Source organism: Mytilus galloprovincialis, chromosome 7 (assembly GCF_965363235.1).
Source record: "Mytilus galloprovincialis chromosome 7, xbMytGall1.hap1.1, whole genome shotgun sequence".
NCBI classification, from domain to species: domain Eukaryota; kingdom Metazoa; phylum Mollusca; class Bivalvia; order Mytilida; family Mytilidae; genus Mytilus; species Mytilus galloprovincialis.
The window spans coordinates 72,137,217-72,161,884 of NC_134844.1; the positions used below are offsets into that span (position 1 = coordinate 72,137,217).

The 24,668-nt window shown below is 30.0% G+C and overlaps 1 long non-coding RNA gene across 1 annotated transcript; it reads right to left on the reverse strand.

Moving 5' to 3' along the window:
- Positions 1-22,875, reverse strand: LOC143083612 (uncharacterized). The gene is made up of 6 exons (XR_012980806.1): positions 22,742-22,875; positions 20,941-21,118; positions 19,969-20,181; positions 15,195-15,316; positions 5,866-9,403; positions 1-5,381 (listed from the first exon to the last, which is right to left on the reverse strand). It is a non-coding gene; the product is annotated as an uncharacterized LOC143083612 (long non-coding RNA).
- Between the last annotated feature and the right edge of the window lie 1,793 nt (positions 22,876-24,668).

Consider the following 24,668-nt stretch of genomic DNA (forward strand, 5'->3'; position numbering starts at 1 on the left):
CTTACATCAAGTGTATGCAACTTTTATTATTATTATACACAATATTAATAATTTATTTTATACATTTACTCTTACATAAAACGAACAATTAATATTTGAAGGTTACCGCAGTTCTTACTTGTTCGATATAATAAATACATGTATCCATGATTGCATGTCTGTGTACACATTATTACGCTCAGATTAATATAACAAATATATTCGACGACATTCTATACCACTTTGAAGTATTTAAAGTGTTTGGACAGGACATTTTCTGTAAATACATAGTACCAGCCCTTAGTATACACAATATTTGCGTTGTTAATATTGTTTGAAACAAATCATTAACTTTGTAGTTTAATTTATATGAATTTATTTTAAAAATTAACATTTGATATACTTAATAAAGAAATAAAGATAATATGGACCAACAAAGGAGTGATTTAGGTTTTTGCACCGTCGTATACCTTTTTTTTTAGCAAAACCTTACGAAACGAGTCATAGTATATTTTTTAACTAGATAAACAGTCTAATTACTACTAATTAAAAGCCACAACTACAAATATAATGGAAGTTTTTGGACATGAAAATGAATTTCATTTGTATTGCTCAACTGCTAGACAACTTATAATTCAAGCAAACTGGTGTTTTCCTTGGTTTTAAATTAAAAAGGAATTCCCATTAAATTTTTGATATAATATTATTTTTTTGTATTGATGATTATAAAGTATGTGCATTTGAAATTCGAAAGAAATCAGTCATTCAATTCCATTAATAAAACATAATTTTCTCGACTTCTGCATTTTACATGTTCGTCAAATTGCAATCATATTTCAATATTTTTTTATTTGAAATTTTGTGAATATAGATTAGTCGTGGATTTTATTTTCACATCACATCCCTTCTGCTGTTCTCAACTGAGAATTGGTAACACATAAACAACTGTTATACAAGTGGTAGGTGTATATATTTATGTTATAATTTAAGCACAATTAACCTTCTATTTTTTTTTTACCTCTACCAAAACAATGACAGTTGTTTCCATTCGCTCATATGTTTGATAAATTGGACCATTTGATCGTTTTACTGTTTTATGGACTTAAACTGATCCCATATATCTGGACTTCGGTAGTTTTATTCCCATTTTTTTTTTTTTTTTTTAATTTACAAGATAAGTGAAAGGACACTCTTTTTGACAGTTTTTAAATATTCTTTTCAAATAGTTTTATATTATCGTAGTTAGACATTTAACTTATAAATAATGTCATCAATAACAATATGTTTTTGGGTCCTCGCTACAACCTGACTAAAGGAAATAAGATAACGGTAATAAGTTGGTAGTTAAACATCGCCTCTAGAAAAAAAAAATTCCCTAACCATTTCAAGGAGTATCATCGAAATCTATAATTTAAGATTAAGTTAAAAAATTTACAACCAACATTTACAACAATGTATGATTAAGATGTTTTAAAAAATGAATGCCAGGTTAATGTAAAACAATTAATTAACACCTAATGTACAACACCTTACCGTAAAAGTTGAAGATGACAACGAGAACAATAGATATACCGACAAGGGTAACGAGGGTATATCCCAGTTGTAATTGCCTAATCTGCATAAAATGATATAAACATATATCATAGGCTTACATGTTTTCCGAGCGCTTTTTATGTGCATAATCTGATAATAAAGATACAAAAAAAGGACCAGGTCCTCCATTTATTATTGGACGAAGCTTTTATTTAGCTGTCTAATATAAAAATTTACAATTTTATAAATATTCCGCTGTCTGGCTAACGGGGTGTCAGATCAATGGGGTGTGAAAATATTGGAATTGCTCCTTGCAGCTTTACCAGTTTTCCTCACAAAAATATATAGAGACGTAACATAGACAGGATATCGTATAATTGATAAGAAGAAAGTACAATACAATTGATTGTTTTAGCAAAATTTGAAGTGCAGTCCAAGGTCGTTGAAAGGCTTTTTTAATTCAATATCTATTCCTTAACTATTTGTCGACATCTGCCCATCGTAATTTAAAATTGATATAGTTTAATGTACCGGTGATTTTATTTATTAAATAAGGACAACAGTAGTATACCGCAGTCAAAAATAAATCATAAATCGATTGAGAGAAAATAAATCCGGGTAACAAACTCAAACCGAGGGAAACACATTACCTATAAGAGAGAAACAGCGAAGCAACATAACATTAAAGTGCAACAAAAACAAGGAAAATGCAATATACATATACACGAACTATTGGATAACAATTACCATATTTGTAATTACTGACTTGGTACAGGACATTTTAAGAAAACATGGTGATGTGAACTTGGTTGTGTGGCTAGCCAAACCTCGCGCTTTTTAGCAATGTTAATCATACCGCTAAATGACAAGATTACATGACAGGGATATAGTACAAATAAATGCAAGAACTCACAATACAGAGAAATACATAAATAAATATTATAATAGTACATTTTGACATGTAAACCACAGATTGACTACGAATGACAAAAATGTATTTAGGACAATACACTAAAACAGCTAAATAGAATTACGAATTTTTGAAGAAGCCTGTACAATAAGATTAAGATATACATCTGTTCTTCGTTATGCTTTGACGAGTAAACATGACATGACATGTCAAATTGTAAGTTTCATAGAGTAAATTTTTCCAGTCCGCCTTTCTTAAATAATAAATTGTTTCTTTTCGATTTTGATCAGATACAAATTACTTATTTTAACTTCGGAGATTGCTTAAAACTTGCATATATATAGATATTTGATACTGTGGTTTTGCCAAATCTGTATTCAAAACCTTTTTGAAAAAATGCTATTCGTTGAACATTTGAATGCGTAGTACACTTGTGCCCACGAAACCCACAAAAAATTGGTATCCAACGAATAATAATGAATCTACAGTATGTACCTTTGTGTTGATTAAATGATAAACATATGGAATTTTTATAGAAAATCCACAGGCGTTTCCCCAGTACTCTCATAATTTGCAATTCGGTGATTTATAGCTAGAGGATTATTGCATGCAATGATTTCATAAAAAAAATACATTTATGAATTTTGCTATTAGTTAAAACAACTATAAATGTGGACCAAAACAAGTACACCTGCTCGGGTGACTTCGACTTTAGTGACTCAGCAATTTTTTTTTTAAGTTTTAAGGTTGATAGATCTTTTGTAAACACTAAACGCTGGCACATTATTGAAAAGTAAGTGAGCAATCTATATTTATAACTTTATAATAACAATCTCTGTATTAAAGTCTGTAGATTTTCTTCAAGAATCATGGTTTTATTTGCCACAAAATACCATTTTCCCTAATAAATGCAATGGATAAGTACGTAATAATGCTTTGTACGAAGTTTAACATTGGTATATGTCCAAAATGGTCAATCTCTATTATTCATTATTTAAGCAGTTTTGAAACTATTGCAGTTTTAAAATTTCGTAATTCACATGGCTAAGGGGGCATAAACCTTAACATGTTTAAAGAGCTGCCGTAAACGCTATGACAAAACAATATAAAAAGCGTTATAAATATTGCTTGTATTATTACATTTAAATAAATGTATGCTTTAAATTTCATATTGAAAACTAAAGTGTTTGATTACTTTACAATAGGTATTTAAATTGAATTGTTCATATAGTATGTTGAACCGTTCGTCGTCAGCATTTAAACAGGTCAGGATCACTCATTTCCTGACGTCAGTAGGTATTTTCATAGTTACGTCCCTAATAAATTGTAAACATGGCCTTGAAAAGTGTCTTATCAACTCAATGAACTACAATTCATTGTGGGCTACTACGAGTTGGAAATATTGGAATAAAAACCTGTATATTTATATAGCGCCTTGGAATCTCATAATCAATATTGTTGTTAGTCCTATGTTTTAACTAAACCATATAAAACATTACCTCCAATTTCGATGATCAGATAAAAAAGAATACTTTTTAAAGGCTACACGATTGTACGTTCTTTTCCGCCTGGTACAAGTTATTGAACATGTTTTGTCCATTGTACTTGTGCATCATATAAACGTGAAACTGTGAAATATTCAGTGAAGTGACCATTGTGACAATTATCCACCTCAACAATTATCTGAACTCTTGATACCTACCAAAAAAGGTTTATATTTCATATAAGAGGAACATAATCGTTATATTAAAATGATAAATCTGGTGTGGGGAACAACATTAAATGGAAAACTATAAGAGCTAGCCTAAGAATAAAAGTGCAAATTGCAAAAAAGATCTTTGATATCTTTTTCAAAGTTATCATGGATATTTTTGTTGTTATTGTAGTTTATTTTAATATTTTATGGTAGAATTTAGCCAAAAAACAAAACCAACTATAATGAGATTTTTATTTTAATTGTGTTAAACTCTATTGGCGGTATTGCCCATGATGTATCTAATTTTCTAAGTTTGTATAAGTTATTTTGGAAGATAAAAAAATTAGGGTTTAGAATTGAAAATTATTTAAATAATTAATATAGTGAGATATGTTTACATTTTTAAATATTGAAATATCAAACAATCTGTTTTTGGGGTTGTTGCTTCTCAAATTCTTTTTGTTTCGCAGTTTTCATCTACATGTCCCTTAACAAAAAGAAGAAGTAGGTTAAAACTAATAATTGCTTTAAATGTTCATCTAAATAAAAGGTATCTTTACTCAATGTTTCTGCAAATTGAGAAACTATTGTTACTTTTTTTGTGTGTTTTTGGCTAATTTCCTTACAAACTATCGAGGAAACAATAAAATTGAAAACATTACAATCAATGAGATTATGTAAAGGTTAGCAAACAAAACAGTTACATGCAGGTGATATTGAGAATAACTACATGAAAATGACATATTTGTCAGTTGAGCGTGTCTGTTTCATGGGTGTCTCTAGTTTTGAAAATATCAGAAGTTAATCCATTTATCTTTAGTCACACACTTCCTAGATGTTTTGTTTTAATACCTAATTTGAAACGTAAGAATTCAACTTAGAAAGAAGAAAACAGTTGATGATGAAGAAACTTATATTTTGGGGACATGTTAAGTAAAATTTCTTTTTTCATAATCCATAATGCGATCTCCGTAGTAGTATCGAACCATCCATAATCTGGTGTTTTGAATGTGACGAAGGGCTTTGTTCCGGATGCAAAGAACATCACCGCATATCAAAGGAAACACAAAAACATTGCACTGTGCCACTCTGAAATTCGTAATCTAAGTGTTTGCTCCACTTCTGAGTTTAGGCTACTAATTTAAGGCAAATGTTTTATTTATTTGTTGGTTTGTCTCTGTATCTACGAATCAAAGATGTTATGCATCATGCATTCTCTACGGATCACCTTAGCTGCATTATTATTTACAAGGGTTTTTGTATCTGAAAATGAAAAATTAAGCTATTTAGAAAAAAATACTACCACAAGCGTCTGATCACTAAGACGATGCCTTCTTATCTTCTTCTTATTCATCTTATAATTATAGAGTGGTACAAACTTCTTCAAATACAGTGAAACCTGTTTAAACAAATCCTTGACTAGAGTAAAGATTTTGTTCGGTTTTAGCAGAGGTTCGGTTTAATCAGATTTACAAGCATTAGGTTTGATATACGTGGACTGAAGAATATGTTTGGTTTAGACAGGTTACAGTTTCATACAAAATTCGGTTTGGACAGGAACCTCACAATAACAAAGAAATTTTAACAGAACGAATTGGTTCGAAATTGTTTTTTTAATACACTTAATGCAAATTACCCCAGCTTGGACGCAACTCCTAAAGGTTTGGGATTCCTCGTAATTATTCCAAGACTTGACAAAACATTAGTTAATAGTCATACTCCTCTCTCCCATGGCTCGCGTACTTACATTTGATTATGCAAAGTGGTTTGTTTGTCTTTTTTCACGACATGTTGATGTTAACAGCTAGCCTCACACTTCAATTAAATCTTTTTGTTGTGCATATCGCTGAAAAGAAAGGTAAAAGGTACAATATTTACGACAAATCACAATACAATCATCGTTGAAATATTCTCTTATTTAATTGTAAAAGAACGAGGCGGAAGATATCAAATAGACATTTTTAAACTCATTGATCGATGAAAGGCTGGTACATACATTGCAATTAAAGACAGACCACTTTTATACTGTCATCACAAACACTACAAACATATTTTGAGGATCTCTTGCGATCCGGAAAGGTTTCAAGATTGAGCTCAGCTAGTTAAACTTATTATGTTGTCAAAATAAATATAAACTCGGTTAACAAAACGTCCATTTTCAAACCTTTTATGAAAGATTGCCATTATTCTATTATAAACAGATATTGTTTATTTAATTCTTTGAATGTAATTCTGGGAGTGCAGTAGCCTGTAAATGTTCGAATTATAACAATAATTATTCAAATATGCTGTACCACGTGATCTCAAACTTACACAAAGTGCAACAGAAGAATACGTTAAATGGACTACATTCTCGGTCCAGATGCTCATTTCGACCTTACATGTTTTTATGGTGATATTATAGCTTATTAAGTTGTAACGTCAAATACATCGAATACCAATAAATAATTAAAGGTAAAATGTTGTCGATCAAATATCAAACGAAATAACTTTATGTTGAAAATTTAAACTACGATATCATTGTAAATGTCAATAAGAGCATCATTTTTTTATGAAATGACGAAATGCATTAAATTCTAATTTTGAATACTTAAACATAACATTATCAAACATACTACTATTAACATTAGTATTTAAAGACAGTTAATCCCATCAAGTCTTTGATAACGCTCTATTACAACACAAAAGCACAGATCAAATAAAATTATCGTTAACTAAAAGAATTGATACGTACTTGACCTAGTTATACTGAACCTGCCAACTGACAAAACCATATCGCAAGCTGTCAATCAGAGTATACATTATAACTACCAATGGCTGTTGTGATATGTTCACAGCTGTAGTGTATTTTATTGAAATGTACAAAAAGGACATATTGTTATTGGTTACTGTAAATTGGGCGATGGCTTATCTTGATCGAATACGAAACGATTGAATATATTATTATCTTTATAAATATCACGAACAGTATTAGAGTATGTTATATTGGTGATTATTACATATTTTTTTAAGGGAAGCGCATTTGAATTAAATTGTAACTATTCCGGATGACTCGAATTTCATTGTACCTATTCCGGATGAATCGAATTTCATTGTAACTATTCCGGATGACTCGAATTCTATGGAAATTATTCCGGATGACTGGCATTTCATTGTAACTATTCCGGGTTACTGGTTACGAGTCTTTTATAGAGCCTTGTTTGTTCGAATATGCATAGTTGAACCTCGTTGTGCCAAACTCGGATGTGTCGGAAACTCGAATAACTGCAAAAAATTATCGGCTCCTGTAAAATTCTACTATGATAAATGCATCTATTTGTTCATGTCTCTTCATTAAATCTTGTGATTATTTTCCGTTGTTTCAAGTTTCACATGCGCAATTTCAATATTCCATATATAAATTGTTTATGCGTCATTTCATTTGTCATATCGAAAGATATATCTTTTGAGACTAATTCATTCTATACGCTATATGAAAACATCAATGTATCAATTAAATCATCATATAAATAATGAAGTAGTGTTTTCTAAAGTAGATTGGATGCTGTTAACATCGAATATAACATCACATTCTGGTTCGTATCAGAGGTCGTAATTTGCTCATTTTCAGTTTTCATCTTCCTACCAATCCTATGTATTTTGGTTATGAGTCTTTAGTGTATTTACGTACTTATGTTAATTGAATTTTTATTTGTTTTAGGCAGCGCTACATGTATCTTTTCCTTGAATTTTTGACGGAAAATGCATCAAAAACAACAATATATAAAATATGTTAAGCAGATGTAAAGCAAAATAAACATATTTTACTAACTGAAATTTGATTTTACAACAGAATTAATATTTTAGTCATAAAAAGTGATAGTTGAGATTACTTATATAAAGAGAAATATAAAAATACTTACCGAATGTAGAAGTAAACACTTATGTAGTTGACTTTCATTGAGACCACCTGTAACTTAACTTACTCTACTGTTTTAATGATGCCTGATCGTTATCAAAAAGGTGGTGCCTTATATCAAAACACGACCACAATACTGTTGTATTTGTTTCGAATTTATATTAAATTTATCTAATATAAGGAAGTCAAACTGTGAAAAAATATATTAACATAAAGTTACCTCAGGAATTTGATGTACAGTAGTTGTCGTCTGTTTATGTAGTTCATACGTATTTTTCGTTTCTCCGTTTTAAATAAATAAGACCGTTGGGTTTTCCGTTTGAATGGTTTAACTTTTATAAATTGTTACTTGAATGGAGAGTTGTCTCATTGGCACTCATACCACATCTTCCTATATCTATTAAAAGATATTAGGTAAGTGCTTTGATACGAATACATAATTTCAATGGTGTAAGATGTTGCAAAATATGAAATCGTCATCATTCCAATAGCTAAGGAAGGTAAAGTAAAATACAAAATCCCATACTGTAAAAATAATTAAAATCTTGTGAACATATGGAGTATAATAACAAAGCAGCAAGCAATCCTCAAGTTAAACATTAATATAGGAAAGATAAAGCTATTAGTACAACGCACATTAAATCTTAATCAAAACACATACATAAGTTTGATAATTGTGTATCATCCTATATTAACTAATTTATACACTGATAAATAAAAACAAAATTGCGATTGGTGCAATTGTTTAAATTTCTTTGTTTTTTTTTTTGTGGCTACTATTGCCATTTATCCAAAATATTACACTTCCCGGAACTGAAATATTAGAATGTTTAACTACAGACTTCAACACTGTAGTTCTATGTTTATACACATGCACCTAATTTTGTAAGACTGTTATTTGAACATTTATCTTTTTTTTCTTTTCTTTTTGTTAATTTTTAGTTTTGCATGTCTATCTCGGACTACAAGTTTTTGTTTGCATTGTCATTTATTGTTCTCGTTGATATGGTTGTTTTATTTTACAAATGTGACACAATCAATTAGTGTTGATTATAAAGGCATGCATTTTTCAACTTCTGATATTGATTACAATTGTAAGTCGTATTGTGTGGTCATTAAATACCTGGTGATTCAAACACATATATACTATCAATCCTATGGTCTGCCGTAAATAGAACAGTCGGTGTGGATCCTTGAGATTTATTCATCATAATTAACTGCTTGTTATTATCAGCATAGTAAATGTAATCACCCGATACACCTATAGCACGGTAGTCATAAGAAGGAAAATTTGTTGAAACGATTGTTTTAATATCAGAACCATCCACATTAACTGATTTTAAATCACCATAGTAATTCATCCAATACACTCTTTGTTCAGTCACGTCTAAAAATATTTAAATAGTTGATAAACATGTTACATGTGTAAAAACATGTAAAAATATAATGTATTCATAAATTAACAATATTTATTGTCCGCTAAAGTCAAAATAACAACTAACACATATTATGATGATGCAGGCCATAGATGTGACAGTTTATGTTTCAAAATCAATCATATCAAAACATACATGTATAAAATTTGCATACACTACAATTATAAGTACAAATTATGAATTTAAATATACAATACTATCATTACAGTCATGACAGTCTGAACCAATGAGCATATTATGTAATAAATGAAAAGACAAATGTCATCAATTATTGAAATTGAATTTTTTGAAAAGTCAATCAATTTAGAGTTATCTCCCCTTGACTATAAATTTGTTAATAATAGTGTAACATTTCAACTTTTGGGAGCAGATACCGCCATGACGTATGAAGCTCTTATGGAGCTGAAAACGCTGCCCTAATGTAAACCTGCATCATCTATCATCCTACTTATGCAAATGATAAAACGTACGATCTATATACAGACATTGAGTCCCTCGAAAGTCCTATCCTAAAAAATATACTTGATACAAATCAAAAATACTAAAAAGGAACAATTTACAGACATTGTGTCCTATCGATCTACTTTATGTAAACTAAATATACTAAAAAGACACAATTTACAAACACTGTGTCCTACCGATGTATCTACTCAATACGAATCAAAATATACTAAAAAGACACAATTTACAGACACTGTCCCATCAATGTGTACTAAAAAGAAACAATTTACAGACACTGTGTCCTATCAACGTATACTAAAAAGACACAATTTACAGACACTGTCCTATCAACGTATACTAAAAAGACACAATTTATAGCCACTGTGTTCTATCAATTTTTCTACTTGATACGATTAAATATACTAAAAAGACACAATTTACAGACACTGTGTCCTAACAACGTATACTAAAAAACACAATTTACAGACACTGTGTCCTATCAAAGTATACTAAAAAGACACAATTTACAGACACTGTGTCCTATGAACATATCTACTCGATACAAACTAAATTATCCTTAAAAGACACAATTTACAGACACTGTGTCCTATCAACGCATACTAAAAAGACACAATTTACAGACACTGTGTCCTATCAACGTATACTAAAAGGCACAATTTACAGAAACTGTGTCCTATTAACATATCTACTTTATACAAACGAAATTATCCTAAAAAGACACCATTTACAGACATTGTGTCCTATCAATGTATCTACTTGATACAAACTAAATTATCCTAAAAAGACACCATTTACAGACATTGTGTCCTATCAATGTATCTACTTGATAGAAACTAAATTATCCTAAAAAGACACAATTTACAGACACTCTGTCCTATCAATGTATCTACTTGATACAAACTAAATTATCCTAAAAAAGACACCATTTACAGATATTGTGTCCTATCAAAGTATCTACTCGATACAAAACAAAATATACTAAAAAAACACAATTTACAGATACTGTGTCCTATCAACATATCTACTTGATACAAACTAAATTATCCTAAAAAGACACCATTTACAAACATTGTGTATTATCAATGTATCTACTTGATACAAACTAAATTATCCTAAAAAGACACCATTTACAGACATTGTGTCTTATCAATGTATCACTTGATACAAACTAAATTATCCTAAAAAGACACAATTTACAGACACTCTGTTCAATCAATGTATCACTTGATACAAACTAAATTATCCTAAAAAGACACAATTTACAGACACTCTGTCCTATCAATGTATCTACTTGATACAAACTAAATTATCCTAAAAAAGACACCATTTACAGATATTGTGTCCTATCAACGTATCTACTCGATACAAAACAAAATATACTAAAAAAGCACAATTTATAGACACTGTGTCCTATCAACGTGTACTAAAAAGACACAATTTACAGACATTGTATCCTATCAACTTATACTAAACAGACAATATTTACAGCCACTGTGTCCTATCAACGTGTACTGAAAAGACACAATTTACAGACATTGTGTCCTATCAACTTATACTAAAAAGACACAATTTACAGACACTGTGTTCTATCAACGTATACGAAAAAGACACAACTTACAGACACTGTGTCCTAACAACGTATACTTAAAAAGACCCAATTTACAGACACTGTGTCCTAACAACATATCTACGTGATATAAACTTAATTATCCTAGAAAGACACAATTTACAGACACTGTGTTCTATCAATGTATCTACTCGATACAAACTAAATATCCTAAAAAGACACAATTTACAGACATTGTGTCCTCTCAACGTATCTACTCGATACAAAACAAAAATATACCAAAAATACACGATTAACAGACACTGTGTCCTATCAATGCATCTTCTTGACACATGTCAAAAATTGATAAAAAGACACAATTTACAGACAGATACAGCATGAACAGTGTATCTCTTTAATGCAAACCAACATATGATAAAAAAAAAAAAAACAATTTACATAAATTGTTTCACAAATAACTGTATTTCCTAATATATTTTTGTGATTTTACTGTCTCATATAGCTAAATGCAAATTGGAAATTTTAAGATAACGGTCCTGGCAAGCTGGCTTCTATCAACTTCCTCTGAGTAATATTTGGTCATCTCAAAAAATTAAAATATTTTATAAAAATTGAATCACGAAATTTCTGTGTGTTCTTCCTTTGGCAGCTATTTGGAAAAGAGGATGGATAATGAAACATGTGCTTGAAGTAGCGCCCCCTTATCAATTGCAAAATTCCATGAATTTCAAGTTAGATAATCACATATGTACCAACCGTAACTATTTTCTACATATTTCTAAAATTTACAAAACATGATAACACAAGACTGAATACAATTTAGATTTAGTCTTTCATTGTACCATAAAGTCACCTATGCTGCACATAAGTGTATATATATAGGTATATAGTCTTCAATTCAATAATCTACTATTAGATTCACTATAGTTACATTTTGCAAAAATTCGGAATAATAAATTGATTATTAGATGTATTTTTATTGTGAATGAAGCTTAATTGTACATAGCGAGAAAAGTTGAACATCTTTCAAGAAATCAACTTAACAAACGAAAATTTATGAAGAAAGCAGCTAGTATAAACATACATATCATTTTTTAAATTCGACGACAATTTAAAAACCTTCCATATTTGGATTCTTAAAAACTGTAAAGAAAGGTTTCATCAGTCTGACTTTTATACTTATACCTCTGATTTGACGTTAAGTTCGAAAATATGAACAAACAGGATTGTCTTTTTTTAATGTATAATCATGACAACCGTTGATGTTTCATTCGATATATGTAATAACTGAAATGGCTAGCTCCAACATTTGTCTGTTTTCAATTATATTATTTAAAAACAGGAAAAGACACGTATCGATAACATGTTTTTATTTACCATTAGAAATTAACAATGAGAATAATTTGTATTGCGATAAAAGAGATGACATAAGTTTCTTACAGCGATTTCTCTGTTTGTATGTAGAATCATTCCAGTCGTAACCGTATTTTGAGTAGATATGTATTAGTTGAATTAAATTGACAAGTTTGTAGATCCCAACATGATTTCCTATTTATTATACTTCCTGTAAGAAAGTTCTTCTATAGTAAAATTGCTCTATTTTGCATAGTTTTTAAAAGAACTATATAGCGTTAACTGCACTATGGGAAAAAATATGCATTGCTTTTGTTATAGACTAATTATTTTCACGTCAATCATTGTTTGATTTCACAAGCAAAGGCGGTGCGTAAATGCTTTGACTGACAAGTGGGTTGAGCCTCATCATATATGCGCTTGAAATGATGATTTCACGAACCACTTATTAACGTCGCTTGATGACTAAACTGTAGTCTGCAAAAACAGTTATATTCAGATACATAGTTAAAATCAATCATTTCGACTCAAAAACATACTATTGAATGAATTCCTTTGTTAAATCTTTCTAGTAGCCAAGAAGACAAAATCAAGTCTCTATAAGACAGCATATATACATATACAACATAAGGTCAATGTCAGAGAAATATAGCCTTTTTTATATGAGGGTGAGAAACTGGGTAAGGGCAAGGTTATACCGAGCCCCTTCCACAGTTTTTCGCCGAATACAAAAAAGTTTATATTTTTATTATATTGACCTCATATTGTTTTGATGCTGCAACTAAAAGTTAATACATAGATATAAATGTATTTATTTTGCAACTACAATGTAGTTGTGTGTTTATTTCCTAAATATTATAACATAGCTATATTTTGTATATGTCAAATTCTTCATGGAACACTTTCTCCACAAGCAGAGGTCCATTAAGGGATGAAAATAAGTTTGACATTTGTAGTACGATTAAAAAAAGTTATTATTTTATTAATTTAAGTTGCAGTATAAAAACAATATTAGGTCAATATCTGTGTGTGTAAACCTTTTTTGTACTCGGCGCAAAACTGGGCTAGGGTTCGGTGGAACCTCGCTCTTCCCAATTTCTCAGCCTCATACGAAAACGTTTATATTTTCCTGACATTGATCTAATTTTGTATATGTATATGCAGAGTAACATAAAGGGCTTTTTTTACATTGAAATACACTACTGTCACTATTCAAAATAGTACACAGTCAGTATAATAATGATATAAATGTTGGGTTCTTAACATTGGCTATGGAAAACAGTCGCCAGGGTTTGAGACAATAGTGCACTCCCCTTCGGGTCGTGCACTATTGTCTTTCATCCTGGCTACTATTTTCGCATAGTCAAAGTTAAACACAACATTATTATATAAATAGAGGTTTTTACTAACAAGGAATATATTGTACCAAGTCAGGAATATGACAGCTGTTTTTCATTTGCTTGATATGATGGTGAGTTTGCCATTTGTTTAATCTTTCGGTATTCGGTATGTTTGATATTTCAATTGAAACTAAGGGTAGATTATACAGTTGAAATCAATAAACAGCTAAATATAGAGGATTAAACTGATGTTAACATACATCTGCTATTAAAGATTAAGGCTGTGTCTTCAAAATGATGCCAATGAAACGGCTAGCTATAACCATAACATGCCAGGAGTGTAAACAACAATACATCCATTACATATTGTTGTAGAGACTCAAATGCTTAATAAACTGACGAAACAGAAAAAAAAGCAATAATCCTTGCAATTTTTGTTTTGAAATAAATCGATGAAAGTCAGATGCATATACCGTTTAGCTTGAATTTTGCTGAGTATCAATTTCCACACACATTTTAAGGCTTATTTGATGTAAACTATCCACACTAAATTGAGCGGATCACATCTTTGTTAGAAAGCTCATAAATCAACAGCGTTCCTGTTTGAAATAACATTGTTACGATAACAGAAAAAAGACAAACAAATTATAAAAAAAAAGTATGGTAAAAAAACACATTTTTTTTTTTTTTTTATTTTTTATTGACCAGGGGTTTTATTTTTTAAATATAATCAATAATGAAATAAGGTTGGTTTGATGTATGAGATTAAAAAAGGTGAAAATAGTTTAAGAATGGTGTCTTCATAACACATCGCAAATTGCTTAGCTTTTTGGATAAAACAAGCTGAGGTAACATCAACCAACAAAAAATTATTCATCATATTATATCTTACAATAATACCTACAGACATGCACTTACATTCATTGATACACTCAAGGTGTTACACAGACAGGGCAATATTTAAATAATATTGTAATTGAACACCAATTTGTATACACGACACTTATTTATGACACATACCTATATCCATACAGCTTACAAATGCTACGGCGTTAGATGTGAAGTTTACGATCATACTTATGTCAGTCAAATCGAATCTTGACTTGGATATCCCTGTATATTGGTAACCTATATACATCCATCTAAAAGATACTTGAGATCCATAAAATGGTTTACCATTGATGTGAGTGTTATAATAAAATTGAGAATGGAAATGAGGAATATGTCAAAGAGACAACAACCTGATCATAGAGCAGACGTTTGATTATATGTAGCGTAATTTGGTACTTATAGAAAAAATATACACATTCCGATATGAAAGAAAGATGAACTTGTGAATTTGCTAATTGTATTCCTCCAAATCATCTCTGCAAAGTGTGTAGTATTTAATTACTTATATATCAAAATTTCAGGAATTACTGTAATACTTATAGATAAACTAATCGAATAATTCAAATAGAGATAATTATTCCATATTGCTAAAACATTAGTAGGTATTCTATATGAATGTGATTCTGAATAAATAAGCATATTCACCTGCAGAAAAAGTGTATTCACAGCGCAAAACGTCGCGTGCTTTTGCGTGTTTCATTGTGATACAAAAAAATCTTTGATGTGCAATTGGTTTTAGTAAATATTTTCCATTACATACTATTCTCTCGGAATATGGAATGCACAAATTACTGTCTTTTGTTTAGGTTAATATGTAGTTTAATTGACTTTTAAAAAACTGATTTTCATTTCGGCCATTGGTCCTAGTACTCAATACAACAACACATTTACCGCATCAAAAGACAGTAATTGTATAATATTCAACGTATTACAAAACAACACATCAATTCACGAATGCGTATAGTGCATAAATATCAGTTGTTCGGTCGCACGAATTGTATGTTTTTCGATATATTTTTTTTTTTGTATTAGTTATATTTTTTATTACATTGACAATTGGCTTTTTATGAAATCAAAGTAGCAACGCTTATTGTTGTATGACGTCATATAAGTTGAATAACCACGTCTACTTCACATGTTAAATTATCGTTTTTTATTTCACTGGGTAATCAAAGTAATTCATTGCAACCAATGTCCTAACAAATGTTCAAACAATACACTATAACGGATATATTATTTGAACATCCGAGGTATATGCAAACACAATTCGAATACATGTTCGTGTTGTATTTTATTAAACAAACACAGAACAGATTTCAGTCAGAAATCGAAAAAAATCCACAAAAAAGTTTAAAATCTATAAAATTAATTGTATCGAAAGGGTACATGTCTCCTGATATGCATGCAGTTTTCACGTAGCAAATCCAAACTCGATAAAATTTTAAGAAATGGACAAGAAATAATTGGTCAGGCGACTATTCTAATGGTTCTAGTACTTCAAGTCGAGACACATATACATGTGTGTTCTATGAACCAATTCAGGGAGTGACCATGCAACTTGTATACATACAGTGTTTATTTCGGATTATTTCCAGTGCGTTCCATTTAGTATGTAAGAGTACCTTGTTTTGTTTCCAACATACTCCTGAGTGACTCAACATCAATAAATATACGTGAAATCTATCATTTTTTGTTAGTTTTTGTTTTTGGGCAGATTACACTGTATGTTTTCAGCGGCATATAAATATCAACAAAAGCCACCCATAGCAGTGCTCTGTTTGTACTAACTTGATTAGCGAATGTTTGTTTTAATATATATCAGCTTAGCTAGAAAAACATGTTCAGAAGTAAAGAATCCATCATTTGGTGCATTCGGTGTTCGGGTTTTTTATGTTAACGAACCTATGTTTTCTTATAACAGAGTACTGTTCAAAAACTTATTTATAAACTCATTTATGTCATAACCGTGACTAAAAATCAAAAGACAAAAATCTGATAAGGCTCTACAATTTCATTTAACAAACATAAGTAAAATTAAAAACCAATTGTTCAGAGAACAATTGAAGGACTTTCCACCAAAAAAAAATGTATTTTATTACGAAAGTTGTAAAATTAAGTTTAAAATGTCATTTCAATCGTCAAATGATAGTTTATTGTACGCTGATTCCAAAATATATATGGTTTCTATTTTTATACCATATTTTTTAAATAAGGGAGATAATTTGTTACTTCCGGTTTGAAAAATTTTACTTCCGATAATATTTGATTATTTACTTGACACTGATTCCAAAAAGATCAGGTTTATATACTTTTATTTTAATAGGGTACAATAAATAGCTACTTCCGGTTTACAAAAGGTTTTTTTTTCAAGGTTAAATGGTTTGATACCTTTTGGCAAAAGTATCATGGCTTTATCATGTATACATACGAGGTCAAAGCAAAGGTCAAAATCTAGAATGTCAAATTAAGCTATGACCTTGAGATCAATTTCAATGTCATGAACCAACGACCTCAAATCAAAACACCATAGGTCTTAATTATATTTTGTTAATGAGTTATATCACCAAACGCATATTTTTAAATACAAGAGGGGATAAAACTCCCTTTTTAGTTCAACGTACCCTTGCAATCAAAATGTACTTGTTACGACATGTCGCAACTTACAATATAGTAAAAATAATTTGTCGATATCCTGTAGTCTTTAGGAATAAGTGAAAATAAGCCAAATTCAAATATAAGAATATGACCTTGACCTTTGACCTTGACCTCATTTTCATTTTTTTGGACCAAGGACCTCAAATCAAAAGACCCTAGGTCTCTATCACTTATGGTTTTCCTGTTTAAAATACATTTCAAAATTTCAAATACAAAAGGGGAAATAACTCTCATATGGAGCGTTCATATTGCTTCGGTCAAAATTGGACAAATCATGCGAAGGATATAATGTGCAATTTTATAAAATAAATTTGTCGTAATTTTTTACGGTTGGGAAGAAGTAGTGGACACAAGAAAAACAGTGTTTGGGGAGATAACTCCTACAAGGAAAAGTATTCGGTTATGCGGGGTAAATTTCAAAAGCGCATAAACTGTTCGATATCATATTCCAAATATCTAAGCGACATATTAGGAAACAAATATTTATCGCCACAACAAAATTAGGTGGAAGAAAAAAAAATTGAAGGTCTTTCCACCAGTTAATATCTATTTTGATATTAAAATATAAAAAAATCAGTCTAAAATGTCAGTTCATATGGCTTTATGATGTATAGATATGAATTTAAAGTAAGGTCAAAATCTAGAACGTCAATTAACATATGACCTTGACCTCAATTTCAAGATCACAAACTGAGGATTTCAAATCAAAAGACCCTAGTCTCTAATATGTATGGATAATAAGTTATATCACTTTAAGATATGATAGGGGCTAAAACTCCCAATCATTGTTTACGCACCCTTTCAACTAAAATTATTTAGTTACCACATGTTGCAACTAACAATTTATACAAAATAATTTGTCGATATCTTATAAGGTTAATGAAAATGAGTGAAAATAAGACAAATTCAAAAATTAGAATATGACCTTGACCTTTGACCTTGACCTAATTTTCATTTTTTTGGACCAAGGACCTCATATCAAAAGATCCTAGGTCTCTATCACTTATGGTGTTCCAGTTTAAAATACATTTCAAAATTTCAAATACAAAAAGGGAAATAACTCTCATATGGAGTGTTCATATTGCTTCGGTCGAAATTGGACAAATAATGCGAAGGATATAAATTCGTCGTAATCTTTTACGGTTGCGAAGGAGTTGTGGACACAAGGAAAACAGTGTTTGGGGAGATAACTCCTACAAAGAAAAGTATTCGGTTACGCAGTGTAAATTTCAAAAGCGCATAAACTGTTCGATATCATATACCAAATATCTAAGCGACATATTGCGAAACAAATGTTTATCGTAAGAACAAAATTTGGCGGAAGAAAAAAAAATAATCAGAAGAAAAACAATAGGTCTTTCCACAGAAAAGTGGAAAGACCTAATTAATTGTTAATTACAATACATGTACATTATTCTAACATAGGATGCACTCAAATTTGAAAATACAATAATATTGTTTAAAGTATACAGATGAACTGTAGACAAAACACGGTCCTCCGTAAAAACAATTAAGAAGGTGATTGTAGATAAATAATTAACATGTTATATGAATTGTGTTGAATAACGTGATATGCAAGTTGTGGCCTTCAACATCGAAACTGTTATAATATTGATTTATGATACTTATTTTACAATTAGTGTATAGTTTTGCAAACAGATGAAACGATTAAAAGTTTCCATTACAGTATTGCATGTTTTGATTATTATTCATTAATAGGTGAGTGGTGATTTTTTCTTGTGGAATTGGTAATATGATATATATAAGCCTTAAATCGAATACGAAATACATGGTGTTTTTTATGAAAAAAGTACTGCATACTTCTCACAGTGCAAATTTACAGTCAAATTTCGAATGATTGAAAAGTGTCAAATAAACGAAATATGTAGTTCTTATCATACAATGCATATTGATGTATCCCTATTCTATTTTTATAGTATCTCCTTAACAAAAACCTTTCTAAAATTTCGGTAAAAAATCTGAAAACAAATCAAAGTAAATAGGTTAACACAAAGTACAATTTGCAGAGAAAGCAAAATATAATACGTTAAAAGCTACACATTAAACAAATGCAACCCAGCAATTGAACGGATTGATTTTTTTTTTGCGGTTAAAAAGGGAAAGCAATGTTTTCCCACTTGGTTGCATCCGTCATGTTTGCAATTCGCATTCAGTGAGCGTTGATATGATACCATCAATAACAGATATTTACAAGAGACAATGTTAAAACTATATGCATAATTGATACCTGTTTTGAACATCTAGTCGTATCGAGAAAGTATGACTTGAACTATTTAATACAACTACGTTCGTTCCGTCTAAATTGCATCTTGAAAGTGTATCACCATTATCATGGACCCAGTAGACATGATAATTTGCGGAATCAACGGCTACACCTCCTGGAAAGGACGACGAATTCACAAAAGTTTGTAATGATATGTTCTGTGAGGGATATGTAAATCTAGAAAAGAAGATGAAATTTACTGTTATGCATTTACGATGTTGATTTTTATAGTTCAAGTGTTTAATAATATCATACCTCACGATTAAGGTCTTATCACAAATTCACGACATATAAGCCTGGTAGCTTTAATAACTATTAACCCTCTGCGAAATTTTAACTCAAACATAACCAACAGTTTTCGAGCAAAATGTATCTTAAATTGTAATGAGCCATTTTGTTTAATATTCATCAACTTTATAATGCTCTGGCAATATGTAAATCAAATTTTAGTTGGTTTGTCTGCATTTACAATAGTGTGGTGCTCAAATTTAACACATTTTTTAAATCATTGACGATAATGACTAACCGTTACTATGTTATGTTGTATTATGTAGTACTGTGATAAGCAGTTAACTGGATTGTATTATGATGTAATATTGTTCAATACTATTATTCATTCATTGTCATCTTAAAGATCATAATGTTTTTGTTATAATCATATTAATTTTTCATGTCAGAAATACTGAAATTGTCTCATTTTAGAAGAGCAAAGTGGACTTTTCTTTAGCCTTCCTTTATATTGATCGTTTGAGTTAATTTGAGCATGGTTGCTCTTTTTTATATTCAAACAGCACCCATGCGCGTCTCTTTTTTTTCTTTTAATTTTCTTTTTTGACATTTCGATAATTCAAGGCGTCATGAGAAAAATGAAATTAAAATTATTAAGTTATTGATTACTTTGTTAGGTATTCAATCATTGTACACAAGTAGACTTACCGCATAATCGTCATTGAATAATCATTTCTTGTAAAATATATGTATTTGTGTTTGTAATCGTAGTCTAAAGAATTCGCACAACATCCTGCATAATTAACAAGTACCGAAATATTTTTTGAATCAACATCCAGTTCCATTATTAATTCTCTACTTGCAAACAGAAGTTTTCCTAGAACAGCTGAAAACAACATTTTTCAAACGATTATCCAAATTACATTGTTAATTCAAAAAACAAGATGCAGAACATGGTGGCTTGGAGTTTAACGTAATCTTCATACATGATAATGATTGATCATGGGCACAACAACATTACATGCATTATGTCAAATGATTCAATAGTATCTTCTAAAGTTATATTCAACTTTGATATCTATTTTTTGTTTGGCAAATAACATAGTATCACAGAAAAAAACGAAAGTAAAAATACGAATATTCAGAATTTGTTATTAAAATGTACAGACATGAACATTTGACGACATATAATATACAAACGCTTGACAAGTAATTGAAAATATATTCATACAATTATCTATTGATATTTGTGTACAATTTTAAACAAGATTTTCATGATTTTATACCACAGCACTACAGTTCACGGTACACCTAATGTCGTTTCATATACGAGTAGCCATAAACTAAATTGATATAAATCGAACTAACATTACATATACATATATACATATATATAAATGTTTAAGAATATTACTTAAACACGCTAATTAATACATTCAAAAGTTCTATTAGATTTTAAATATAAGTACGCAATATTTTGCTAAACAAACTAGCTTCATCAGGCGTGTGCATCCCTCAAGATGAAATCGGATGCATGAAAAAAAAATAATTTTGTAGTTTAATCTATAAACGATTTGAGATATATTTATGTAATGTTCCCAGAAGTGTCTCTCCCCCACACACGTGTCCGATTCCCGTAAACGTGTCCGTTTTTCCCAAACGCGTCTTTAAAAGTTGATATCGCCCAAACGTGTCCGATTTCATAACTCCCAAGCATATGCGATAATTATTATCCGAAACTTGTCTACTTTATAATGCTTAAAAAATTATAAACTGGTATTCAGTTTCCATGTCATAGATTTTGGATTTCGAACATTACACAAAACAAGAGAAATAACGTCACGTGGCAAACATTGCATGCATCATCATATTATTCCGATAATTTGAGAGTGGGATTAAATGTGTACATTTATAAGGAATTTACACTAATCGAAACTTATAAATATTTATTTTTTATAAATGTTTTACACTAGTCATTTGTAGCTCTTTCATTTGTCTTTATAGCTTGTTGTTCGCTGTTTGCCAAAGCTCCCTGTCGAAGACCGTAATTTACCTCTAATTGTTTACATAACACATGTCTCTAGGATGAAGATAGAGTTGTATCAAATACACTCATATCACATCTTATATTTATAACTCTTTATAGAAGTTATCAGGGCAGTCTATAAGCACATCATTGTCAGCAAACAATATCTTACTGATTTATTGTGTTGTTTTTTGTTTTTTTTTAATATACTGAAATAAAGAATTTTGCCAAAACACATTTCCTCGAAAACATTTCAAATTTAACAATGTATGCAGTTATATTCGACAGAGTCATGAGGAAAATTACACCATATCAATTGTACGCCAATCATCAGGAATGAGATGGTTGGCTAATCATGTATTTTACATAGTGATATATTTTAAAAGTCTGAGATCTTTATTCGCAACAAAAACTTTACTTTGGAAATTAATTTTACTGTATTTTTTATCTTATCTATATTCACAATTTTTTATAATAACTTACATGTGCATTCTGCAACTGTCATATGATAAAATAGGAAACAAATGCTGAACCAAACTCCAACATCCATCATTCTCTACTTTATTCAACTAGGAAAATAAGTTTCCAGTTATTCTTTCTCAAGTAGGGAAACAATTTGCGAAAAACCAGTTTTCAAATAGTCTTTATCTTATGACAATAGCAATGTTTGTCAAGGATGTATAATCAAAATAATAGAAAAAATCGTGTCTCTATAGGTCAAAGCCTAACAACAAAGAACATTAATATTAATTCTTTTCTCTGTTCTTTTTATCATGCAATGTTTAAGTTATTTATAGAAATGCAATTGAACATTAGTTATGTATGTGAACATAATCGAATTATTTGTTAAATAGAGACATATAATGTGTCCTCATTTGTTTTCAATGTTCGAATACTATTTGAAGAAATAACAATCTTCAAACCTATGTTGAATAGCTTATTAACGTAACTGTAAGATCAAATACTACGCTGACATAGATATCTTTAGACATACAATAAAACTGCAGTCTTGAAATATTTCAACAAACAATACCTCTTATCTACAAATCGTTTCACTATACAAAACGTTTGTTATCGAAAAGTTAAGATCAACATTGATAGCACTTTAAGCTCTGTTTAAAACTGTTGTATAACTTGTGCATCTGAAGATCACGACATCACGACTATGCTTCATCGCTGCATTCAAATATCAATTTCAAGGCTGTTTATCTTTAATATTTGTTTCCATTTAGACAATATATGTATACACACGTTTAAATGAGAAAACGGAAAATGTGTCAGTCATTAGAAAAATGAAGACTCAAACTCGTTATAGAAATTATCTGGCCAGTTTCTGGCACATCATTTTTAAAAAAATGTGTTTGACTGACCTATAGTGTTTCTTTCATGTATACTGAAATACCAAATAATCGAAACCACTATATATGGATGTAAAGATGTCAACGAACAGTCGCAATCTATTATCAATCCCGTAGCTGAACCACGAAAACAGAAGAAAATTTTACCTGTGTATGTATAAGAATCGAAAACACAACAATATGAATATAATGATGTAATAGATCAATGTTTTATTATTAGTACATGTATCATTTATCCACATTTCAAAAATTAGCTGACCATTTAACTATAAGTCTTTTAATTTTATATCACTTAATTGTCAGTCCACATAACAACAGCGACAAGTGTCCTCCCTTTGGAAACTATGTACATATTTTCATATCCAGTAGTAAGAAGTATATGCACAATCTCAAAATCTTCAGATTTGCTTTTATTAAGATTCTTTGTGTATTTTTTTGTCACTTGTTGCATAGCCACATACGTACATTTTCTTAACATTTTTGTTTTCAAAAAGCTCTTCTTAAACGTTCCTGCATAATTGTAATAAATCCTTCAATATGTTTGATTAAAGCGGATATTAGATTATAACCTGTGAATTCATACACCAAACCTCAAAAGGATAAAGCCCACCTTCAAAAATCAAAACAAAGTTCGATTACTATAATTCACACAAAAACTTTGATAAGTCATACAATACAAACTTTTATCACAAACATACTAGTGTTTAACTTTGCTTATCAAACAGCCAGTAATACTATACAACTTTGGCTCTGTAAATTTTATCTAAATAGTAGTCCAGTATGTATTTTTATGTTACATGTAAATAAACTCATCAAAGATACCAGGACTAAATTTTATATGAACATTAAAAAAATATTGTTAACTTTGTATTTAGTTTAAAGTCATAATTTTTTTTTCTATCAACGGTCTCTATATATATTTTGCTATTGTTTGTTTATTATGTATGTTTAGAAACTTAATGAGTCCAAAATAATTTTTTGGGACACAAAGGAGTCTGTATTTCAAGTCACATTGTTGACCCAAATCATGACCTATATAGTGAGGTGAATAA